This window comes from Equus caballus, chromosome 7 (assembly GCF_041296265.1).
Source record: "Equus caballus isolate H_3958 breed thoroughbred chromosome 7, TB-T2T, whole genome shotgun sequence".
Classification (NCBI taxonomy): domain Eukaryota; kingdom Metazoa; phylum Chordata; class Mammalia; order Perissodactyla; family Equidae; genus Equus; species Equus caballus.
The window spans coordinates 71107418-71127939 of NC_091690.1; the positions used below are offsets into that span (position 1 = coordinate 71107418).

The following is a 20522-nucleotide window of genomic DNA, read 5'->3' on the forward strand; positions in this document are numbered from 1 at the left end:
ACTTCCCTCTCTGTCCTCAAGAGACCTGATACTTCCTTTATCCACACTCCTCAGTGTGGGACGCTGTCTGATGAGGCCTGTGTACCCCGCCCCTGCAGTGCCTAACAGCACCTGCCTGGCACACAGTGAGCACTTTAAATGTTTGCCCTATGTGTGACTGTCTTGACGAGTTAGTATAAAATGTGTGTTTCCAGGCCACTAAGGTCTGTGTTCCTGACGCTTCCTTCTGCTCCTGTCCCATTTGAAAACAGCCCTTTCATAGGTTGGGTTGGAAACCTGGGTGAAAAGGGTTGATCCCTTCCTCCAAGCACAGGGCCCACAGGAATGACCTCTGCGGGGCGGGCCCCGCCTTGCTGGGTGTGGAGACCGCTGGCCGGCCCGGTGCCCTGCACTGGTGCACCAGCACGGGCTTCTGCCTTTGCGGGTTTCAGGCTCCTCTCTTCCTGACCTTTCCGCTGCCCGCAGACCTCCCTCCAGCAGCCCTGCCCTTCTTCTCCCCTTTTGCTTCTGTGTGTGCATGTGCATGCATGTGTGTGTGTGTCCTTCCTAATTTGCTTCTGCTTGTTGGGGACTGAGAAATGGGGCAGCTGAGCTTGTTAGAATCAGTTCATTCATATCCATTCAACTAGCCATTCTTGACCCTGGGCCTTGCTGGGGATTCCTTCCATCCATCCATCCATCCTGATTGAGGATTTCTGCAGTGGCGTGTGATCATTCGAGATGTGACCACACCTTCCTGGCAGGGCACGCGGGGGAATGAGGATCTCCATGGCAGATGCCGGTACAGGAGTACAGTGCTAACCCGTCTCTGCTTGCGTTACCCACTGCAGCTTCACATAAGCCCTGAGAACAGCGTTATCCCGGTTTTGCAGACGACAAAAGTAAAGCTCAGCAGGATGCGGTCCCCTGCCCAGTGGCCAGCAGCGAGCACAGAATTGCGCTTGGAACTCAGGTCTCCAGCCGGGCCCGTTGCCTGTTCCCTCTTCTGTGCTCCATTTGCAGGCTGTATGATGCCCGTGCAGTTTTTGCTTCTGTCATAAATTATTGTTGTTGGTGGCTTAGGTCAGCCTTGGGTAAAATAGTCAGCACCAGAAAGTGTGGCCTTGGCTGGGGGCCAGCCGCAAGCGCACGTACCTCATCCTGCAGTGGGCCTGAGCCCTCATTCACACTTCCCAAAATGTGCTCTGCGGAGCCCTGGTTCCCTGCGATGGTAACGGATCCCTGGAGGCCTGGGCCTACAAAATCAGGAAATGCTGGGTCGCGTAAGTCAGAACAGGACTTCTCAGGACCTTTAGTGTGTTGATGTGAATAAAGGATCCCCCACAGGTGGCATGGGTGCAGCCAGCCTTTACAGGCTTGTTTCAACATGCAAGTCCTTTGTCACTGAGCAGGGTCTGGGGCTGAGTCTGGAGAAAGCACTTTGGGAAGAGCTGGTTGGCAAACCCTCACTTGCGCGTTTTGCACGTGAAAGCCTTTAGCTAGAGCTTGTTTCTTGCCCTGGGCTGTTTTCCTCTTGAGAGAGGATCACAGGGAGCGTTTTTTTTTAGCCCGAGGAAAGAATTGGTAATAATGGTGGCGTTTCAGGCATCAGGGGAAGTGGAAGGTGGAGATGTTTTTCTTCTTTCATCCACCGAGCGAAGCATCTCAGACATGGACTGTGTGCCAGGCGCTGAGCCAGCTTTTGGAAATGCCAAGACGTGTCTCACTAAGAAGCTTCCATTTCATTTCCCGTGCCCACTAAAGGTTTTTAAAGAAAGGCAAGTACAAGCCTTAAAAGGAAGAAGTGATTTGTAAATTGTTCTGGGTCTTCGTGGTGGGTGGGTGTGTGACACATTTAGTCAATTCAGGCGAGCCTGAGTCCCCCGTCCTGAGGGATGTGAATGAGCCTGTCCAGCAACAGTCACCTGGGCAGAGTGCAGATGCCATAAGGGAGGTCGGGAGTGTGGGGAAGCCCAGGGGAGGGAGCCTGGGCTGGAGGCGGGGGAACTTGAGGAGGCTCTGAGGATGAGCAGAGGTTACTATGGGGACGGGCAGGCTCTGGCCAGCTGGGGAGGGCTTTCTTGGAAGTGCAACAACAGCAGCAAAGGTGTAGGGGTGGCAACAGGTGGGTTCCCTCTAAGGAGCCCGGGGTGAGGGGGGCAGAGGGAGGAAAGAGAGGAGGGGGTGTCGTTGGGGATGGGGCTGGAGGAGCTGGCTGGGGCAGTCACCAGGGTCCCGACACCAGCTGAGTGGGTGCCCACCTGACTGGGAGACCTTGAGGGCCAGACCATAACACATTCATCCCAGTATCCCAGCACCTGGCTGGTGCCCCGGAGGTTTGTGGACTGACCAGACTCTTCCACCGCGAGACCTTGGACAAGTCCTTTCCCTCCCTGGACCTCGAGTTGCTCATGCTGATGGTCAGGCAAGGTCACCTGGCACGTCCCTTCTAGCTCGAAAGGGCTCTCAGGAGTTCTTGGCAGACATGCAGGGAAAGAGGCTCCCTGGGTGGGGGGCAGCCCATCCACTGGGGTGGAGGCGGGGCTGGCTCTGCTGATGGAGTTCGCTCCTTGTTCTCTCTTCCCTCAGCAGCTGGCTGCTGAGCTCAGAAGTACCCTGGTGTCTAAAGTTACTAAACCTCTGGGCCTCAATATCCTCATCTGTAAAATGGGAACAGTAGTTACTCCCACCATGGACCTTTGTGAAGATTCAATGAGGTCAAGTTTGTGAAAGCGTATAGTAAACTGACTTACTCCACAGACATGTAATCCGTTCTTGTTGTTAATAACGTTTATTTGTCCAGTTTCCATAATCCCCCAGGCCTCTGGCCCGCTCACCTCTTCCAGGAAGTGCTCCCTGGTGGCCGCTCCCCATTCTCAGGGCAGGCTTCTCCTCTGGGTACACTTTATCCAGGCCGAAGCTGTAGGAGCCCATGAATTATGTACAGGTTGCACACGCAGGCTGGGCCCGTCCTGTCTGCTGGGACCTGGGACCAGATGCTGCCTGCTCCCCAGCTGCATCCCGGAGGCCTGCAGAGTGTTGGGGCCTGGCCTCTGGCAAGGGTGGGAAGCACATGTCAGGAGCTCCCCCTCCCCAGCTTATCAGTCCGGCTCCCAGGCTGCGCCCAACAGGGCCTGCCCACCTACAGGGGACTCCAGCCTGTGTCCCTGGGAAGCTGTGGGGATTAGGGCTGCTGGGCAGAACAAGACAGTCACCCCTCCAGCCCCTCCACTTCCCAGCTGGTGCCAGGAGGTGTCAGTCTGGGAAACTCAGATCTCTGGTGTGGATGTGCTTTATTTCAGCAGGACCTGGGGCATCTGCTCTGGCGGTCCCACAGCCTGTCCCACAGAGTGCTTGGTCAAAGCCACCCTGCCCAGGTTCGGGGGTACGGAGACAGGGCTGCGCTATGGCCAGCATCCCTTCCTGCAGAGTTCTGAGGGTTCCTCTCAATGCCCTTGTTCCTGAGTGGCACCCAGATGGCATCCTGGCCTGGACAGGGCTGGGGTCGGGGCATACAGCTGGGCTCAGCTGGCACCCAGAGGCATCACAGATGCTCCCTCTGCTTAGGCTGGCGTGGGGGCAGGGTGGGGGGAGAAGGATATAGTGGAGCAGGAACATAAACATAAGCAGTTTATTGAAAAAAGAGCTGGTAAATATAAACATCCATTCTCCCCTGTCTTAAAAAGGCCTGACACACTTGGCTTCCTGTCCCGGCTCTACCCCAGGCCTGTGCAACCTGGGATTTGTGACTTGGCCTCATCTGTAAAATGCTAATAAAAAGGCCAGCTTCACAAAGCTAGTGTGAGGTGAAATCAAACCAGCAGGTGGGACGCCCAGTAGGTTGCCAGGCACATGGTAGGCCACCAATTTGCAGAGAGGATCTTGTTCCAGCCCAGAGCAAAGAAAGTGGGATTTTAGGTACTTGATCCTCTCTAAGCAGGAAAGACACAATTTCCGTTCAGCTGCTTGAGATGGTCAGTGCAGCCCAGACATGGTCTCACACCTGTCACCCAGCAGAGGAGCCTCTGAGTCACCTGGGTTTGGGGCACTTCCCTCCAGGACCAGGCAAGACCAGGCAGCCCTGGGTGTGAGGCCTGACTGCACATCTGCCAGTGGCCTAGGCTGAGTCCCCAGTCTCTCTGTCCCTGTGAAAGGAGGTCATGGATACCCAACTCTCAGGGCATGAGATTCAGATGAGCCATTGTCTGCGAAACTCTCCTGGAAAGAAGGAATCACAACTGATACATAGTGGGCACTTGAGGGGGTCTGGGGGAGGGTGGCCCGGGGTGCAGCCCAGTGGCTCAGGAAGGCGAGGCTGGGTTCTCCGTTCTGGTCACCAGCAGGCTGTGATGGCCAGCCGAGTGGAGCCTCATTTGCTTTCCCTAACAAGACAGCTGGTTCATTACTCCTGATGGGTGCCCCTGTGAACACCCCAACTCGAGTCAGGGCCAGCCTTCTTTAGATCACATGTGTGCTCAGCTGGCCAGCCTTGGGTGTGAGGCTGTGACCCACTGCCCCATCCTCTGACTCTCGGCTCATTCCTCTGGTGACCCCGTGGAGCAGCTACTGTGCGGGGACAGAGGGAGCGGGAGGCAGCCCTGCCCCAGGAGCTGTGGTTCCAGATGGGCAGAAAGGAGGAATTCAAGAAGGATCAATGGGGGGACCTAGCCAGGGGCTGGGGGCAGTCAGTGCCCCCCAGCCTGGGAACAGTTCTGCCTGGCTCTGCCACCAATCCCCGGTCACCTTGAGCACCTGACCTTTCTCTCTCTGGGCCTCAGTTTTCCATCTCAGAGAGGACGTTGGGAGAGGTGGTCCCAGGAAGCTGTGACCTAAAGCAAAGCAGTGTGAGGCAAGGGATGATCCCTGAAGCCAGCCAGGCCTGGGCTTCTCACCCCGGCTTCTCCTTGTCCCAGCCATGACCTTGGGCAGGTCGCCAGCCTCTCCAAGCCTGTCTGACAGGGATATGCTGGCCCTGCTGGCACAGACCAGACACTGACTGTGGGCACCCTGACCAGCAGTGGCTGGTGTTGGTGGGCCTCAGGGCAGCCTCGGCCTGTGCCCATTCGTTCCCTATTTTTCCTGCAGTGCCCACAAGTTCCCTAGGAGCTCTGGTCCCCAGGAGATCTGGGCCCGGGGGAGTATTGCTGACCTCAGGGGTGAGTCCTACCACTCGTACCAGGGACCCCAGGGTCAGGATGGAGCTGGCCATCCTCTGCCCCTTAAGGGAAGGGGAGGGACACACACTAGACCGCAGCCTTGGGTCCTTGTCGGCATCTTGGAACCTTGATCCTCTAGAACCATGGAATCTTTCTATTCCCAAATCTTGGAAGCATTGGATCATGGAACCTTAGAATCTTGGTCTATGAAATCAAGGCTTTGGGAACCAGACTGGACTTGGAAATGACCTTAGGGGGTCATCTGATCCAGACCTCCATTCAGCCCACACAGCCCCTCTGCAGACCGTGTGGCACTCCAGTGTCTGGGGGCTCACTCTGCAGCCCCTTCATCTGGGCCTCATGCTTTGGTCAGGTCACAAGGCCACCCACCCCATCCTTGTGGGGCTGGTTGTGCTGATGGGCATCTGGGGAGGAACCTGGCCCCCGCTCAGCTAAGAATAGAAGGCTTTGTGCGATTTAAGTAGCAGCCTAATCGTATCAGGCCTCCCAGCCAGGCCCCAGGGAGCTTATTAAGCAGGATCTGGGGCTGCTGTGGGTCCTCCTGGATGGAGGGAGAGGCGGGTGGAAGGTGATGGGGCAGCCTCGGGCTTCCTCTTGTTTCCAGGCAGTGTTGATTTTACTTGTTCCATCAACTTGGGCTCACCTTCCCCTCCCTGCTCCGCCCTGGGGCTGGCTGGGGAGCATCAGCCAGTGTTCCTGGGGGAAATCTCTGGGAATAGTTCAAACAAACAAGCGAGAGGAACAAACAGATCAATGCAAATGGCTTTGTCTTCAAGGGGAGAGCTGATGATGGTGGCCATTTATTGAGTGCCTACTGTATGCCAGACCCTGGGCTCAACATTCTGTGCCCTTGCCTCATCTAATCCTCACTAGGGCGCTGTGTGGAGGTGTCCTTATCCCTACCATGCAGACGAGGATGCTGAGGCCCAGCTAGTACTTGGCAGAGCTGGGACTGGGACAAGGACTGTCTCACCACGTTCCTTCTGGGGGGCAGAGGATCCTGAGTTAGGGGAGAGGTGAGAGTCAGAATTCTTGGGGAGAGCTCTGGGTGTAAAGGACTTTCTCGCTCAGTATGACAGATCATGCTTTGCCTTGGGTAGAGTCTGTCCCCTTTTGGCAGCCTGGAGACGGAGAAACAGTCCTGAGCTGGGAGGAGTTACGATCCCAGATACAGGCACCTGTGTGTTGAGTGTCAGGAAGCCAAGCCCCCTTGGGTCTCAGATCCCCCGTCTGGCAGTTGGGCAGAGGCTGCCTGGGGCAGGACCACGAGACCGCAGCTCCAGGTCCCTGGTCTTTTCACTAGGGAGTGTCCTGGTCCCCTTCTCTGCAGGTCCCTGATCCTGCCACCTCCCCTGCCCCTCAGAGATTATTCCCAGTGTGAGATCTGGAAGGAATCCTGGGTCACCCTCTGTTTATACAGATGGGAAGACTGAGCCCAGGAAGGACAGGGACTGGCCGGAGGTCACAGTAAGTAGGCCTGGGGGCACCTAGTAGGTGGTCAAGAAATCCCTTCTTCCTTCCTTCCTTCTGCCTCCCTCTGGGCACTGCTTTTGTGTGAAGACCTGCAGGGCCCGGGTGGGTGGGGGCGTGGAGTCAGCTGGGTCCCAGGAGGGAGGGAGGCAGGCAGGCAGGGCCAAGGCCGGAGCCACTCTCTAGTGCTCCAGACTCATCTATACTCGCCCAAATTCTGCCCCACTCAGATGCCCCCTCTTCTGTGAAGCCTTCCTGGACTTCCCTCACTATCCCCCCAATCCCCCTCTCTACCCCAGGCATCGGAATTGTTTTTCACTGTGGTAAAAAACATACAACCTAGATTTGCCATCTTAATCATTTTTAAGTGTACAGTTCAGTAGTTTTAACTATGTTCACGTAACTGTATATTAACTGTATAACTATGTTGCACAACAGATTCCAGAACTTTTTCATCTTGCAAAACCGAAATTCTATACCCTTTGAACAACAACTTCCCATCCCCCCACCTCCCCGCCCCAGCTCCTGGCAACCACCCTTCGACTTTCTGTTTCTGTGAATTCGACTACTTTAGATATCTTACATACGTGAAATCACGCAGTCTTTGTCTTTCTGTGACTGGCTTATTTCATTTAGCACCATGTCCTCCGGGTTCATCCATGTTGTAGCGTGTGGCAAGATTTCCTTCTTTTTTTAAGGTTGAGTAATACTCCATTGTATGTGTAGACCACATTTTATTTATCCATTTGTTTGTCCATGGATACTTGAGTTGCTTTATATCTGCTCTTGTAAAGAAAGTGGGGTTTTGAATGGGCCTGGGTTGGATCCTGGCTTGCAGCATCACTTAAGCTCCAAGTCTGAGTCCTTTGTCACTTGCTCCTGTGCCCAATGGAGTTGCTGCAGGGATTAGAAATTGTTCGTGTAAAAACGCCTGGTGCACTGGGGCTGGGCTCGGTGGTGTAGTGGTTAAGTTCGCACGCTCTGATTCAGTGGCCCGGGGTTCACCAGTTCGGATCCCGGGCACAGACCTACACACCAGTTATTGAGCCACGCTGTGGCAGGCGTCCCACATATAAAGTAGAGGAAGATGGGCACGGATGTTAGCTTGGGGCCCGTCTTCCTGAAAAATAAAAATAAAAATGCCTGGCACATAGCAAGCTCCCAGTGAGTAGGAGGTGGGATTCATTCTCATTTTCCACATCCTTCTAGGGGCAGATCCCTTTTGGGGTTTATAGGACTGAGGATTATGGGATCCACATACCCAAGCTCACCTCCACCCTGTCCACGAGGCCAGCTCAGCATCTGGTGAGTCTCAGAACAGTGGAGCTGGAGAGCACCTGGGCCCAGAGAGGGGCGGGGATTGGCCCAAGTTCACACAGCCAGTCAATGGCCAGGATTAAACCCAGGTCTCCAGCCTGGGGACCTTCCTGCTGCAGTCCCCAGGATCCACAGGGCTTGTCTTTAGAAGGGACTGGCTTTCCAGGGGCCTGGGTACAACCCTGCAGCATGCGGGGCTGGAGGAGGCAGGAGCAGGGAGAGGAGCATCTCAGAAGAATCCCTGTGCAGGGCAGAGGCAGGCAGCGTCTGCCAGGCTCTCTGATCACCTTCTCCTCCCGGGGCTGTGGACAGTGGAGCCGCCCCAGCAACCAGGGGCCCGTGTCAGGCTCGTTTGCAGGTGCAGGCTTGCCTGAGGTCCTTGCCCGGCACCCGGGCTCACTCTCTGCTTTCACTCACTCTCATTCAGCTCTTCATTTGCTTATTCCTCCCCTCAGTCATTTATTCAGCAGTCGCTCCCTACGGCCTGCTGAGGGCCTGGAGACCAATGAGACCTTAGAGGCAGTTAGCATTGCACAGTGAATAGTATGGATTCTGGGGCTAAACTGCTTGGGTTCAAATCCCGGCTGTGCCAGTTACTAGCCCTGTGACCCTGGACAAGTTGCTTAACCTCTCTGTGCCTGAGTTTCCTCTTCTCTAAAGGGGGGATAATGATGTTCCAGTTACTATTATTACATAACAAATCACCCTGAAACTAAGTGACTTTATATAAGTGACTTTATTATTTTGGTTTCTATAGGTCAGGAATTTAAGATAGGCTTGGCTGATTGGTTCTGGTTCAGGATCTTTCAGCCTGTGGTCACTGTCAGGTGGTGCTAGAAGGGCGAGGAGCTGGAGCCGCTGGAGGCTGGCCGGGCCTCCTGTAGTCTCAGGGCTTTGTGTCTCTCTGTGGGCTCGGCGGGCTCCCCCACCACTGCAGCCTCAGAGCAGTCAGATTGTCTACGTGGTGGCCCAGTGCTCCAGCAGGGGTGTTCCAGCCGAGGCAGAAGCTGCATCACATTTGATGACCCGGCCTTGGAAGTCTTGTAGTTTCACTTCAGCCATTAGTCCCAAGTCCTCCCAGATTCCAGTGGGGGTGACATAGACCCTACCTTTCCTTGGAAGAGGATCAGAGTTACATTGTAAGAACAGCACGTGGGATGAAAGATACTGCTGCAGATGTCTTTGAGGTACAGTCTGCCACAGTTGGGAGGGTTAGATGAGTCAGAACATGGCAACTGTCTAGAACAGTGCCTAGGCATTATATATAAGTGGCAGCTATATATAGTCAAGGGTGGTTTTGACCATATGCACTTTACTCCTGCTGTGCTGACTTTGGGACCTGACTCTCACTACAGAAGCCAATTCACTGAACAGCAGCATTTCTCATTTGGGTACGGAGGGATCTATAGGAGTTCACCAAGCAAGGGCAAGTGGGCAGGCATCCCATGCAGAGGGAACCAGCTCTGTAAAGGTATGGAGCTGGAGAGTGCAGCCCTGGGGCAGGACTTCTGGGACCCCCCCTGAGGGGAGGAGGGGGAGGCCAGGAAGGTGAATTGAGGCCAGGTGAGAAAAGCTTTGTGTATGGGGTTTGTATGCTCCTGTAGGTCCCAAGGAGTCCTCGGCTGTTTCTCAGGCAGAGATATTAGGGGCTGGCGTGCCCTGATGGGGAGCCATTTCTGAGGTGGAATCAGCAGGACTTGCGGGGTCTGGGGCGAGGTCCAGGTCTGGGATGATGGGGCTCACACACAGGCGTTTGCTGGTGCATTTGCATCAGTTTTGCATGTGATGTGCATACCCACCCTGGCCCGCTTCCCTCCCCTCCCTGTGTAGTGGGTACCTGAGATTTTTCTCTGCTCAGATTGGCTCTACTGCAGGGGAAGGTAGAAGTGGGGAGAGGGAGGTGCCTGCCATGGCAGAGGGGTCTAGAGGAGCCTGGCAGCCAACCCTGGGGCAGCTGGCAGGACCGGAGAACACCCAGTGGCCTCCTCCACTGCCTCTAGCCTGTCTGCGGCCCCCGCACCCCTCATGGTCTCCCCGTGCAAAACCGCCCCCCACTCTGATTATAGCCTCATAGGGTCCAAATGGAACAGGGTTGTGCACCCAGCCCCCCTCACGTCATAGATGGGGAAACTGAGGCCCAGTGACTTGTTCCAAATCCCACGGCGAGTCAGTAAAGGAGCGAGCCAGGGCCCTTCACGTGGCTGCAGCCAGGTGCAGTAGCTGTCAGGGCTGCCTCCTCCAACTGGTACTCTTCAGGTGCAGAGCTCCTCTCTGCCGGACCCTCCACCCACCCTCTGAAGCCCCTGTTCCTCCTGAGGGAGCTCGTGGCTGGGAACATGATTTTAAGGGAAGGAAAGAAGGGCTTAGCAGCTGTGTGGCCCTGGGAAAGTCACCTGGTCTCTCTGAGCCTGATTTTCTCCTCTGCAGAAGGAGTGTGAGAACACCAAGCCCTGCATTGTCCTGAGCGTGAGATGAACTCACCAGGGCCGAGTTCTTATCGCTGCTGCTGCTGCTGCATCTGGGAAAGGGAACCGCCAAGGATTACTGGAAGGGACATTTGAGCCATGATTTGGAGGCAGGGCAGGCCTAGGGCCAGGGCAGGGGAGGATCTTGATCCTTAAGGCTCTGAGCTGTGACTGGGCTGGTGCAGCCCTCCCTCGCATGTGAGAAGGGACCGACAGGAAAGATTGCGGTGGGGTCCAGGCAGGATCCCCTCTGCGTGCAGCCTTCTCCCCCAGCACTGAGAGGGAGGGTGTGATGAGGGAGGGCTTCCTGGAGGAAGGATTTGTAGCAACTGAGAGAGAAGGAAGGGCTGGGGCAGGCAAGGGTCCTCCAGGGCCTGGCATTCCCTGAGGGCCTGCGCTGTAGCCATGAGAGTTGGCCCTGAGCCCTGGCCAAGCTGACCTTGACTCCTGGAGCCCATGACGCCCAGGGAGGCTCGTGCCCCAAGGGAGCAGTGGCCCAAGTCCATGCTGCTTCCAGGATGCTCTGTCCCCATGGGTCTGTCTGCAGATCTGCGTGTACCTCTGTGGTCTTGGACCGTGTGCCCATGTGTGTTTGCTGGGTCTGTCTGTATTTTTGTATGTCTGCGCATATGCATTTGCAGGCCCTGTGTCCATATCTCCTTGTAAATGGCAGACGGGTTAGAATGTCTCTAAACGGGAACTAAGTGCTCATGTGTTGTAAGCCCTAACAAGGGCATAGCAGAAACAGCCCTTGCCCTGGGAACTTGTGGGTGGGGGGAGATCCAGACCTCACCCCTAGGGCAAATTCAGCAGAAAGAGGAGTTCCCAGATTTGGGAAAACTCTCTGGGGCCCCCATGCACTGAGCTCGGGCTGGGTCAGATCAGACCTGGCCCTTCTCTTCTGGAGCCTGCACTTCTGAGCAGTGAGATGCGCAGCTGGACCCCAGCATGGCTGCTGAGCTGAGGGCTGCACTGGGCCCCTGAAAACAGGAACGGCATGCCTGAGTCTGCTGGGAGAGTCAAGGAAGGCTTCCTGCAAGAGGCGTTCGAGCAGAGGGAGACTTAAGGGATGTTTGGTGGGAGCTGAGGGGAGGGGGTGGAGAACAGAGCAGGGCTGGTGCTAGATGGGATTTGGGGGTCCGAGGAAGGGGAAGGTAGGGAAAGGGATTCTCAGGCCTGGAAGACTGCGAGAACAAGGTGCCTTGAGATGGGAAGAATGGGAAGGAGCAGGTTCAGGGGAATGTGATGAATTCCCATTTGGCCACTGTGGGTGTGAGGTTCCTGTGGGATGTCCAGGGCGGAATGATCAGGGGGTCATTGCATACTCGGGCCTTGAGCTTGGTCCAGGCAGAGACAGACAGGGGTGGTGGGGTGGTGGATGATGTTGACCAAGGAGAGTGTGAAGGGCAAGGGAGGAAAAAGGGCTTAGGATCAAGGGCAGCAGCCTGTGGCCTGGGCAGAGAGAAGAGCCAGCCGGAGCTGGGGCGCGGGCCCAAGAGGGAGGAGGGAAACCGGAGCAGTTGGTGTCCTGGAAGCCAGGGAGGGAGGATGTTTCCAGAGTGAGGGCGAGGTCCACAGTGTCAGGGAGGACTGAAGACTGTCCAGGGGGCTTACTCACGTGGAGGTCAGGGTTGAACTTGGTGGCAACAGAGGGCCGTGGTTCAGCAGCGGGTGGGAGGGAGGAAGTAGAGACGTGAGTGTAGACAACTCTTTCAGGAGTTTGGGTGAGAAGGAAGGAAAGAAAGGGCATGCCAGCTGGAAAGGGGCGGAGGGGGACAAACTGGGTGAGACTCAGGCCTGTTGATTTCCTCCCGGAAGGAGCCTGCCAAGAGGAGACACGGGGCGGAGGAGCCAGACGCTCATCTGTGAACACCTGCTGTAGTCCTCCACTGCGACTGCCCGGGGAGGGCCCTGAGGGGATGGGTGTGGAGAGCGGGGGCAGAGGAGGTAGCATGGGGGCAGCCCTCAGTCCTGCCCTGAGCTCTGCCAGGCTCCAGGGCCTCCGTCCATGCTGGGTGTGGGGAGGATCGGGGGCCCTCGCCTGCGGAGACTTTTGACCTCCTAGGAGGCAGAAGCCCCACAAACTCCGAGCATCCTCATAAACCAGGTTCTGGGTCAGTGGTTGAAGCTCAGGGCTGGGTGGGGGTGGCTTCATAGACGCATCAAACAAGAAAGGCCTGGGAAGGTCAGGATGTGGATTCACTGCTTCCAAGGAGGCCCCGCCCAACCCCATCCTTGGGTCCAGCTCCCAGTTGGTGGGAAGTTCTTTCTCTGGGTCTAGCCTGAGTCTTTCCTGCTGTATGTTCCCTTCTGGTGAACTCGTTGTACCCCGCTTTGTGGAGGCAAGCCGATCAGCCGGCCACTTTGAGTGGCGGCCAATGTTTTTACAACTTGTTTTCATGAAGTTGGTTTGAAGTCTCCCTGCCTTCCTGGAATGTTAGACCCACCCTGATTCACAAGGATTGACCGAAACAGGGTCTGAGCCAACGAGAGGAATCCAAGGACTTAGTCATGCCCCTTGGATCCTCCACAGCTTCTCCTGCTTTCCTTCCAGTAAATGAAAAGAAAGAAAGAACGTTCGCCGATGGCTGGGAGGAGACAGCGTCCGGGGATGTGAGCAGGCTCTGATGAGCTGGTGGGGACAGAGGGGTCAGTGCGCAGGCTTGGCATCAGGCCGATCTTGGTTCGAGTCCCTGCTCCGCTGCCTGCCGCGTGGGGGTCGGCAACAACTCTAAGGCTCTGAGCCTCAGTTTCCTTCTCTCTGAAATGGGAAATGAATGACACCACCTCGTAGGTTGGGTATCTAGAAGCAGACCCTGAGACAGAGATTCCTGTCAGAGGAAGTTCTCCAGAAAAAAATCTAAGGGAATAGGGCAAGTAGAACCAGAAGCAGAAGGAGGAGGGCGACTTGAAGCCAAGCCCCTTGGTCTGCAGAGGCGCTCTGGGGACGCGGGGCTGGAGCGGACTGTGGGGGCAGGGCTGCTGGAGAGGTTACACCTCTGCCCAGCAGGTCGCTGGCAGAGGGGTCCTGGGGGACGGCTGTGCCCACAGGCAAAGGGATTTGGCAGCCTGAGGGTACTCGCCCCGCACCTGCACAGGTGTTGGCTGGGACCACACAACCCTGTATGCCCCGGAATGGGAAGGGTCCAGAGGATGTGGGTGGAGCACGACAGAGGCCTGGTCCTGAGGATTAGCGTGCAGATTAGAGGGTAAAGCGCACACGTGCAGATTATGCAGAGCCTGTGCAGGGAGCACCGATAAGTGACAGCTCTTCTCCCTGTTAGAAAGGGAGGTGCAGAATGGGTGCCCTTGGATGGTGTGGTCAGCAAGAGGCAGGACCTTCTGGGAGCTGTCCTGTGCCCCCAGCCCAGGTGCTGGCTCACTCTCAGCCCCCGGAGGCAGCATCCTGAAGAGCTCCCCAGCCCCCAGGCTTCTCCCACACCTCTTGGCTTCTGGAAACCTCTCCAACCCCTGTATCAGCTCTGCTCTGGCCCCCAGCCCCCGCTGATTCGGAACCTGAACTAACCTCCCAGTGGGCAGGATGAACTGAGCCGGGTACCAGAGTCGTCAGTCACTGCCATTTAGTCATTAGCTCAGCTGGCAACCATTATTAAGCACCTACTGTGTAAGGGGCTCTGAGCTTAGACCGGCAGGGTCCTGCTCTCACTGGGCTTCATGCCTGGTGCACTGCAAGGCCACACCCCATCCCGAGCCCTGGGGAACCCGCAGACTCATGGGTGAAGGTAGACATAGGGTGGTGGCCCCAGAGGGGAAAATGGTCTGAAATGTATAGGGCCTGCCCTGCCCAGGAGCAGGTGGGGAGCTGCCACCCTGGGGGGTGGGTGCAGGGAAACAAACTTGCTCGCTCCCAGGTGTTGCTGCCTGCGGTGGGTCCGGCACTGGGCTAGGCTGGGAGACGGCTTTGATCCACAAACAAGGCCCTCCCTCGGCTCCTGCCTCCTTTGTTCACATGCACTGGTGGTGTCTGTCTACACCCTTAGACCATGGGCTCTTCCAGCAGGAGCCCCATCTGTCTGCCGGGGCCTTGGGACCTCTCCTGGCACACAGGAGAGCTCAGAAAATGTGTGTTGGTAACTGGATTTATGAGTGTCTAGACTGGCTTGGGAGTCAGATGAGTATGAATCCTGGTTCTGCCATTTTGGCTAGCTGTGCCCTTGAGCAAGGGACCCAAACCCCCTTGAGCCTCTGTTCTGCCATCTGTAGAATGTACTGCAGTGGTAGCTAAAGGAGTGAGTGGAAGAACAGACAGAGAATGTTGGCTTCATATGGGGCTATGGCCAGCCCTCGGGAAATGGTGGGCAGCACCATAGTGGATGGACTCGGCATGCACCAGGTGGAGTAGGAAACACAAGAGAGGTAGGGTTAGGCCCCCCTCACATCATTCAGCACTTTACAGTTTACAAAGCCCTGTCATGTCCTGCTCACTGGATTCTCCCAGTCATCCCACGAGGCAGTCTGAGCTGGTTGCAGTGTCCCCATCTGGCACCTGAGGACGCTGACTTGCCTTTTAAGCCAGGGCCGGGACTCGATCTCCTGGCCCTCGGTCTCGTGCTCTCCTCGACGCTCCTGTGCTCTGGCAGCTCTGTGAAAGATGCTAGGAAGGGCGGTGGGCAGGGAATGTGAGGATTGGTCACATGTCTGGTGGCCTTAGCCCAAAGGGGGTCACTGTGACCAGCAGGCTCAGAGTGAGGGGGCAGGGGGCATGGGTAGAGGTGGACTGAGTAGGGGTGCAGAGGAGGAGGAAACCAGTTGTAGGAGCCACAGGTCATTAGGTCCATTCACTCAGCCTAATGGCTGGGGGCTGCCAGCCTCCTGGGTCAGAGGCTGCTGGGCCCTCCCATCCAGGTCCCCTCAGAGATGCTGCTGGGGTACAAGGGACTCCAAGAGCACCGGGTCTGTGGGGGTCTGTGGGAGTCAAGTCGTGGTCACTGCCCTTGAGGGCATTCAAGCCGGCTCTGGAAATCAGGCCCACAGCTAAGCTTCAGTGTAGAACACTTTCTAAAAGGCAGCCTCTGGGGAAGCCAGAGGGCCTGGCAGCCCTGCTGATGCTCAGTGAGGTGAAGTGACCAGCACAGGTGGCCGGCGCCCCACAAAAGTGAGAGCTGGTGGGCAGGGAGTGGACAGGCAGGCCCCGCCTCAAATTTGCAGGGCCCAGGACAGAAATACAAATAGAGGCCTTTTATCTTTGTCAGATATCTGAAGATTATAACACAAACACAGAAACTATTAAGTAAAATGGTTTGCTTTTCCCATCTTGACAAATGTATCTTTATAATGTAAATTGAAATATACATGTAAAGTTACGGTTTTATATGAATGAAAGTGACAAGATATCAAGGAAGACAATTTAATTATTATGACACATCTGTTTTCTTGGTGTTTTCTTCTTGGGCTGGTGATGTTCAGATGAGTAGTAAGACTTATTCATACATTATTGTTTATTTTATAAAATATTTTATTGTCTTCATTTCAGCAAGATCATTATAATTATATTGTTATAGTCAAGATTTCCACATCATCTGAAAATTGTGTATTGATGGTAATAATCTAAAGGATCAAACTAAGATGCCATTGTATTTAAAGTGCATAGAATTTGAATATATTTCCATCAAAATTGTAAATTAAATGTGTGGAAAAGAAAATTTATATTTTCAAAAATTGTTTTTATTCCTTGAAATTATCTGTGGGAGTTGAAACTATACACATCATAATTAATGAATATCAGATTTTTAAAATAAAATTATTTCAATAGAGATGAAATATTCAAATTTTTGGAGACTGTATAAAAATGAAACTATTCACAGTTCCAGTATTTAATGTACATCCAGCTCCAGTATCAAGAATTAATATCACACTTCATGCTACATTAGTTTGAATAATGTGAATTATTAAATACTGTAGGATGTTCCTGAGCCGCCGTGTGCATTTATTGTGAATACCACGCTAATTCATGAGGAGTACTTTTAGAACCACAGATTGGAACAGGGAGAAAAGCCAAGAAAAAGAGGATGCTCAGCATTACTGGGAAGCGGATACTTGGTTATGCAAGAAGCTGTTGCGTGTTGCACTCTGAAAGGATTTGATGAGTTTAATTTGTCTGCCCCCTCCCCCCGCAAACGTTCTCGCCCACCGCCCCTCCCCCCCCAGTAGCGTCGCCCCCCCCCCCCCCCCCCCCCCCCCCCCCCCCCCCCGCCTCCCCAACTCCGGACAGAATCACCTTTTGTTCTTCAAGCCCAAGAAATGGAGAAGAGTTTCGCTGGGGCCTGAGTGGTGTTAGGGGAGCAGCATTAGGCTTGCAGGTCCCCTGGATGTCGTGGGACAGGGGCTCCTGTAGGTTCTCTGATAGGTGTATTGTGAGCGTGTGTTGTGATGTGTGGGGCTCAGAGCAGGGGCGCTGCTTCCCTGCACCTAAGGGTGATTCAGGGGTGGGTCTTCTTGCCAATGAGATCTCTGTCGTACCGCTAACAACAGATGGATGATGGAGCTTCTGCTGTGGCTGGAGTTTAAATCTGGGATCTGCATTCACTCATTCACTCCATTCGTATGTACATTTGTTCATTTATTTAGAACCTGTATTCACTTCCTCCAGTCCCTCATTTTATTGTAGAATGTGCGGCCATAGCAGTCTTGTAGTGCAGCCCCATGATCTTACAGATGAGAGAGTTGAGGCTCAGAGAAGGGCACTCATGTGCCTGAGATCACACAGCAGAGAAACCCGCTGGCCGGTTCACAGTGCAGAGGATGGGTGTCATGACTGAGTTTCAGGTAAAATCTGAAGAGGTGTTGCTGTGTCCCAATCAGCTTCCCTTCCTTCCTCAGACTCTGCTGCCCCAGGCACCTGCCATAGGGCTCTGGGGAGATCCTGCAGGGGTTTCTGCTCGAACAGCCACTTCCTGTTTGGGGCCAAGCACTTCCTTCAAGTGACTCACAGGCTCCCACTGGCCGCGTGCTGGGAAGCCAAGGTGGGGGTTGAGACGGGCCTGGGCCCTGTCACCTTCTGCCTGCGACCCCAGCTGGGTGACCTTGAGACGGAGCAGTGCCACAGACTGGAGGTAGGAGAGGGAGATGGAAGGAGGATGCTGGACTGTCCTCACCCAGCCTGATGGGCGGGGCTCTGCGAGAGCTGGGACCCCGGCCAGGTGGCCACGGGGGCCTCCACATCCAGCCATTCCCACATCCGCTTTCCAGGGTGGCTGCTGCCGAGATGGGGCCGACAGCAGAGCTGGGACCCCTCAGGGAGAATTTGTGATACTTTCTTTTCCTTAGAGAAGGACAGTGAGGTGTGATGGAAAGAGCATTAGGCTGGGAGTCATGAACTTGGATTTCTGACACCAACTTTCTCATGAACTGGTCAGCTCTCCACCCCTTTCTGGGCCTCAATATTCGTGCCCAGAGCAGGGCTTTCTGGCTGTGACATTTTGGGGCAGCTTTGGGATCGAAGGATTTACATTAGGAGATTTGGGTTTAAGTCCTGGCTCTACCATCTTGCTGGATGTGTCCACCTCTCAGAGCCTCCATTTTTAAATTTGAAATAGTAATAATGGGCGGCCGACCCCGTGGCTGAGTGGTTAATTCTCGCACCCCGCTTCAGTGGCCCAGGGTTTTGCCGGTTTGGATCCTGGGCGCAGACATGGCACTGCTCATCGTGTCACAACTAGAAGGACCCACAACTAAAAGCTTATACAACTATGTGCCTGGGGGCTTTGGGGAGAAAAAGAAAAAATTAAATCTTTAGGAAAAAAAGGTTAAAAAAAAGATATAATAATAATCACTTCAAGCGTTTTACATAATGTAATCTTCACATCAACCATGTAGGGCAGGTTGTATTATTATTATTATTATTATTTTATATATAAAGAGCTTGAGGCACAGAGAGGTTAAGTAACTTGTCCAAGGTCACACAGTAAGAGCCAAGATTCTAACTTGGGCACTTTGACTCCAGCACCCATGCTGTTAACAGCTATGTTTTTGCTGCTCAAATTGTGGTCCTTAGACCTGCAGCATCAGCATCAACTGAGAGCTTGTCAGAAACAGAGGATCTCAGGCCCTAGCCTAGACCTACCGAGTGAGACTGCACTTTAACCAGACCTCCAGTTGATTGGTTTGCACACTGAAGCTGGAGAAGCCCTGCTCTGTTTATCTTCCCTCTCTCACTGAGGCCCCAGGATCACTGTGGGAGGTGAAAGAAGTAAGGTTTTTTGTAAGCTGTAAAGTGCAGTGTATTCAGGGCGCTATGAGAAACCCGGGGACTGCAGGTGGAGGGAGGCAGGGCTTGGGGTGCCCTAGGGATCCATCGCTCAGTAACGGGATGTCATTTCCAAGCTGTCTCTGAGCCCAGCCCCGTCCGCCTCCAGTGAGGCTGAGTCTTGGCTCTGTGTTTCTGGCTGGTGTGTGGCTCCAGGGCCCACTGGGTTGGAGAGAGTTCTCGTGTTGGCATGGGCTTGGGCTGGGCACCAGGGCTGAGCCACTGCTGCCCTGGGTCTGCAGGGTACCAGGGGGCCTGGGTCCCAGCCCTGGCTCTGCCTCTAACTCTCTGGCCCCTGACCCCGCCAGCCTCAGTGTCCCCTAGAAGGCAATGTGGCAGCATCCTCTGAAGCCTGCAGTGCTGACCCAGAGCCCCTCCCCTCCTCCCCTCTCCCCGTGGCCTGTGGTGCCATCTCTCCCCCCAGTTCCAGGGCAGGAGGGCTGCCCTGCTGGCTATAGGAGCTGGTGATGGGGGAGGCGGTGCATGAGTCAGAAGTCAGCCATATAATTGCGGTGCCCCAGATCCCGCCTCCAGCCCACCGGCCCTCCCTCTGCGGCTGCTTTGGAAGAACAGCTGGTTTGGCGGCTACCTCCAGAGAAGCAGGTCCCTGGACAGCACGAAGGGGCCTCTGCCCCCCAGGAGCCAGGCGCAGCCCCAGGTTTCACCCCAGGGGGGCTAGGCCTTGGGTCACGTTTCTGTGGGTCCTGGAGGGGACAAGAATGGTTCAGGGAGCAGGTCATACTGGTTTGGGATGGGGCTGTTTGTGGGCAGCGTATGTGGAGGTGGGATTGCGTGTGCGGGGTCTCATGGCCCACCGCTGGATCACCTGTGTCGGCTTGGCTTGCCCGCCAGCTTGGTAGCTTCTCCAGGGCTGAGACTAGGTGTGAGCCAGCCCTGGGCCCACACCCAGCACGGGGTGGGCACTCACTAAGGGTCAGGTGGGAGGTGAGAAGGCAGGTGAACTGATGAGTGATCTGACTGGGTTTGTCCCCTTCTCCCCTCAGCTGGCCCAGTGAAGTGACATCACCACCTCCGTGGACCCCTGGGAGCCCAGCTCACAGCCACTGGTACCTTCTTCCAGATAAAGAAAAAAGGTAGGAAGTCGGGGGAGAAAGAAGTTAGAGACAAGCTACAGAGAGCAGCCCACTGGGTTCTAAAACAGTGTCTGCCTCTCCCATGGGGGCAGCACTCCACAGTTTACCAAGAAAGGCGGGAGGAACAGGGATTATTGGCCCATTTTATAGGCAAGAACAAACTGAGGCTCTGCGTGGGGGGTCTCTGGCTTATTCCAGTGCACCTGACACCTGTCCGAGCCCTTGGCACGTATTCACTCACATAATCCTCACGACATGAGCTCAGGGCCGTCACCACTCACTTTATAGATCAGGCCACTAAGGTCTAGAGGCGTTGAGGAACCTGCTCGGTTAGTAGGTGGTTAACCTGCTCAGTTAGTAGGTGGTTGATCTGGGTTCCAAACCCGGGCAGTCTGGCTCTCATTGCCCATTCTCATCCCTCTGATTTACTGCCTCTTAGAGCCAAGTATTAAACTAAGTTTCCTTGACTTCCAATTGGGGGTTCAATAGGCCCCCATTTCCAGGGGAGATGGGTATTTTAAAAGAGAATCCTAGAGAAAGTGATGCTTTAGCCAAAGGAATGAACAGCAAAGAGTGGAATGGGAGGCCTTGAAGCACGGAATTGGCATGAACCTTCAAGATGTGCTGGGCCAGCCAACTCCTGGGACTTCCTTCCTCAGCATTCCAGCAAGGCTGGTTTTCTTTGGTTACCAAAGGGAAACCTGGAAATTTGGAAGAGGGGAAGAAGAGCTCTGGCCCCGGGCTCTCAGCCTTG

General features: G+C 55.0%; 1 protein-coding gene across 11 annotated transcripts in view; it reads left to right on the forward strand.

Moving 5' to 3' along the window:
- Positions 1 to 20522, forward strand: part of GDPD5 (glycerophosphodiester phosphodiesterase domain containing 5) — an 85844-nt gene that overhangs the window by 14186 nt on the left and 51136 nt on the right. For 4 of the 11 annotated variants that reach the window (XM_023645708.2, XM_023645700.2, XM_023645704.2 and 1 more), the window contains exon 2: positions 19679 to 19768. The exons of 4 other annotated variants lie outside the window; for them this stretch is intronic. The gene's annotated coding sequence lies outside the window, so the exon portion shown is untranslated. Of the gene's footprint in view, positions 1 to 17363; positions 17482 to 19678; positions 19769 to 20522 lie in introns of those variants that run through there. 3 more of the 11 variants (XM_070273279.1, XM_070273281.1, XM_070273278.1) reach the window with 2 other exon arrangements.